Source organism: Penaeus japonicus, unplaced genomic scaffold, assembly GCF_977035675.1.
Source record: "Penaeus japonicus unplaced genomic scaffold, GWHDUDI00000001_assembly GWHDUDI00000002, whole genome shotgun sequence".
Taxonomy (NCBI): domain Eukaryota; kingdom Metazoa; phylum Arthropoda; class Malacostraca; order Decapoda; family Penaeidae; genus Penaeus; species Penaeus japonicus.
Genome location: NW_028234404.1, coordinates 30864054 through 30869053, shown reverse-complemented (window position 1 = coordinate 30869053; position 5000 = coordinate 30864054). Strand labels below are relative to the sequence as shown.

The 5000-nt window shown below is 30.5% G+C and overlaps 1 protein-coding gene across 2 annotated transcripts in view; it reads right to left on the bottom strand.

The window, feature by feature from the left end:
• Positions 1 to 540: 540 nt before the first annotated feature.
• Positions 541 to 5000, bottom strand: part of LOC122246488 (uncharacterized) — a 19079-nt gene continuing 14619 nt past the window's right edge. For both annotated transcript variants that reach the window (XM_086549554.1, XM_086549559.1), the window contains exon 7: positions 541 to 5000. This exon is cut by the window's right edge and continues 455 nt beyond it. The gene's annotated coding sequence lies outside the window, so the exon portion shown is untranslated.

Here is a 5000-nt window from a genome sequence, read left to right as displayed (position 1 = left end):
AAAGCAAAACAATTCTATGGAATTACGAAAAAGGATAGACAATAGATCTTTAACTTTTATTCCCTCACAAGCTGACGTTTTCGTACTTCTGGGAATTCTGGGAATGTCCATCATGCAGCTACAATTATACGGATTTATCTTCTTAAGTTATTTTGGGGGACTTTTTTTCTTTTCTTTATCCTGTAAAAAATATATACTTTCATGTTATAGCCTGAATTATCGAATATGCACTTCCAGAGACCAAATTAGCCATAAATAACTTGCGTTGACACGTTAAGAGTAAAAAGTGGTCGCTGTCCTTAAGGATGCCAAGAGGATGTTCTCGGGCAAGGTCACTGCAAATAGACTTCGAGAAAAGGATCGAGAGGAAGGTGAGGGTGAAGGTGAAGAAGATGAAGAAGGTGAAGAAGATGAAGAAGATGAAGAAGATGGACATGATGAGGATATATCTGAGAGAAAATTCTGCATTTTCTTTAGGAATACCGTGTCAACTATTCGACAATAATGATAAAATCGTCGCAAGGATATTGAAAACCGAAAGACGTTCATTTCATTATAATTTGCATATCACCACATTCAGCATGCCCTGACTAGGCCATGTACAAAGTAAATGTAGGCTATAATTATAAAACAATAAATAAAGAAAACATTAAGGAACTGAATTTGTTGATACACAAGGATAAAGAAATAATCAAAATTGATATAACATAAAACATTACCAATCATATTTGAAACACTTCATAATGGAATATATTTGAAATGATGCTTAATCATAATTGCAAATATTTTCTACTTGGCATGGATCTAACTCATAAACATCTATTTCTTTCTATGAAACCTGAAAAAGCCATAGACATTCTAATAACATGTGCATTTCCTATATTCTCAAATGCATGTGCACTTCATACTATTATTCATAAAGTAATGTAAAACAAAACAATGACCCATACTAAATTTACAACTACCATATATATATACATCTGAATATAATGCTTATGAAAAATTATTCCTAGATCAAATACATTTGTTGAAGCATAGTGTAAAAACAGTAGGGTTCTCAATGTTGTGTGAATAACAAAATATCTGCACTTAACTCTATCATTACAGAGACACAAGGTTTTGCCACAATATTAAACAAAAAGGAAAAATGAAGCTATGTTGACCTACATTATAACCTACACAAAGCACCACTATCTAGCACATATTTCATTGCTAAGTTGAGGTTTAAAAGACCTATCTTATGTCACATATAAATAATATTAAAAGATACATGTTGATGTGAATTCAAGTCATCTTTTTAATCTAAAAGCTTTACATAAAATATGAATAAGAAAATCTTCAGTTGAATATCATTCAGTAATCAGTGTGACCAGGACTACTAACTATAAACTGAATATTACCATAATTAATGACAATCATTTCCTTGACTGATTAAAATATTAGGTCATATACACATTACATAAAATAACACGAGAAAAAAAAAATCAAAGTATAAGAATTTTAAAAATTAACATTACATACTAAATAAATAAAAGAACAAATCTCATTATCATCTATTGTATACACTGTAATTCCATGTGCTTGGGAGCACTGATGTTAAAAGTCCAAGTATTACTCTAAAATCAAAATTCTCCATTATTTGTACTCCTTATGTCAGTCTATCTTTTCTTATTTTTATTGTACTAAAATTAACTTAATATCTACAGCTAAAAAAATATTTTTTGGCCTTGATATGTATTAAACTCAAACAATATAACTACACTTGAAAAATAAAAATAAATTGCACATCTTGCAGAGATATGCATGTGAACCAATCATCAAATCTAAGAGGGTGATACATGCACTTTCATAGAGGAAAGAAGAGGAAAAAAGTGAATAAAAAAGCTTGGTGTAACCAATATCCAATGGTCAATAAATGTAAAATGCACAAAAGAAACTCTTTTCAATGTTTAGCTGTCTCATACAATCATCTGACTACAAGCATATTTACAAGTGAAAATGGGACCAAATTGTGTGTTGGGATTTCCAGCAGCCATTGGCCACTTTGAAGTTGTTTAATGAGGAAAGGGCAATACGAGTGATAATGAAAGCATGCAATAGTTTGAGAAAAACACTAACTATAAAAACCCAAGCTCTCAGGCTTCCTTTTTTTTTTTTAACAAATCCTGTTGGCCTTCCATGAATGAAAAAAGGTTACAGTACCAATTCATAATATTCGGTGTTGAAGCTTTTTAATGGTGATATTGCCAAATGATTTGCTCTTCATGAAAGACCAACACATCTATCCTTCTCTATAAAAATAAAGAGTCTGCAATACTACTCAAAATGCAAATATAATGGAGTTTCTGATATAAATACTGTAAAAACTACTTTCTACCACCATACATCTTGACAACTTTGTTCTGATATTACTTCAAAATATAACATACAATACACACATAATACATATGTTACTATCAGACGTCTATGTACCATCATATGCAATTCTTTTATGACTTATTGAGCATCTTACATTTATGTCCACCTGGTACAAAAAGAAATACATTGCTCTGAAAGGTAAACTCGTCATGTTTCAGTCTTCATAACCTCTCTTCCCACTCCCCTAAAAAGTACAAGATGCCATTTCTATTGACAAGCCAGCAATTACGATACCCATGCATTGGAAATACATTATGCTAACTGCTATTTTTTTCTCTGTAGCTATAATGCCTATAAAACTTTTTTTTTTCAGTTTGTATAGCATGGCAACTATTCAATTGTAACAAGAGTGAAAATACAATAAAACTTAATAACTCTGACAGGTATGAGAACACTATATGGTTTATTCTGTACAATATGAAGTGGCTTGATTGGAGATGTACAATCACTACAAATCTCTATCTTATAAAATATATGGCAGTACTGCTATGTAAAAGACTTTATTTCTTTTGAATTTGTATTGCATGAAAACTATAGACTACCCAAAATATCATTGTACATCTTATAAAACTATTTTGTAGCAGGAATGGTCAATGAGGGAAACTGTTTACTCCGTCAGTAAAGTGCAAAAGTTCTAAAAAAAACTGCTGAATGTTCAGTTTAAAAAAAATCAAATCACAATTAAAACAAAAGCATAATTTCTTGAAGTTCTTTCATATTTTGCATTATTGATAGTGTGATTGTTACAAAAATAGTCCCTTAAAAACCATCAAAAGCAAATCCCAAACTACATTTTGCATTATCTTGAATAAATGATTTTTAGCACTAACTGTTTTTCATGTACATAGCTTCCCTTTAAAGATCAACCAACCCTCTTTCTTCAGGCTTTTCCTATAACTTGAAATGCATACAAAAGTTTTTCTTCTTTATATGAGAAATTCTAGTTTCAGGTATATCATAGGAAAACTGTGGATTTATATATGTGGAAAAATAGGACAGGAAAGAGAATGCCTTGTTGGAAATGGTGAAATACATGGCAAATGAGAAGTTTCACATACATGATGATGTAATACTGGAATACATAACTTCTATAGAAATATATCTCCTACCAGATTTAATCAGACTTTATTTTCCCATGTTACAGAGTAAAAATCACAGGATCATCTGTCTTAGCTGCATCCAAAATAAAGTAAAAAAGCTTAGCATATCCCTTAATTTTCCTCTTATCAACCTAATTTTTGTATACAATCCATGCAAAAAAGGAGAATCAATGAAGTCATTTGCACACAAACACAGAAAAGTATTTGCATATCTAACTTTACAGTATGTGTGCATACCTGATCAATCAGTGTATGAATCTTCTTTCAAATACATTCTCCCATTTCACTAAAATCAAACTGCAGTAATCTACAAAAATATAAATTCATGGTATATATATGTGTATGCATATGTGTATGTATGTATACACTTGCATATTTGTGTGTGTGCCCAAGTGTCTATGTGTTCATGCATGTGCATCCATATGTATATATGCTTTAGTTTGTTTGTGTGCAAATGTTTATTTGTGTGCTTGTGTATGTGGTCTATGTGTGCGCAAATGATGCATAAGTGTGAATGTGTAACTTCAAATTAGTTATGTACACATACATAAGTGTAAATCTCTGCATCCTACATAATTATACTTGACAGTATAAGACTTCAACATGATTAAAATGAGAATAAGAAAGTTTGCCAATTTGAGTAACATGTTCAGCAGTTCAAGAGATATGAGACTCAGTTCAACCTCTATACAGCTAAAATTATGAGTAAAAAACAACGTATTTTGTCACCAAAAATACTTTGATCAATAAATATACATTCTGATTACCTAAAAAACTGAAATAACACATAGTAAAGACACTGTGTACTTAGATAACTGGCAAACAACAGGGAGAAGAAAAATGTAAAAACGCTGCATAGACTTCGTGACCCGTGCTAATGCTTCCTTTCGCTAACTTTGATGACCTATTTCCAACACAAAGGCCAGGAATTCAACCATGGCCTAGCTAAATTTAAATTATTGTTGACTGTGTACTCACTTTCCTGATTAGTTATTTAAAATACTTCACATTCAAAAGACACAATCTTCTTGATTATGCAAGTTTGTTAACCATCAATGTGTGTATTTTAATTAAAAGCTCTAGATTATATATTACTTGTTTGTAATACAGCTCAGATTTTATTTCTTAATGTTTAATAACATGTAAAAATAATGGTAACCATGAGAATAATAAACATACTATTACCATAATTACTATTATCAGTATGACAACAATGATAATGATAATGATGATGCTGATGATGATAATGATACCATTATTGTTGTTATCAGTTATTATTCTATTATCATAATGTTAACTACCACGATCATAGTTATAATGACAACAATAATGATTATTGAATAATGGTAATGATACAAATGATGTTAAGGATATTGTTGTTATTTGTAATAATGACCATTTGTATTGATAATGAAGATGCTGTATTTGCAATGATAATGGTAATGATAATGATGATGATGACAATGATATTGATGAGGATGA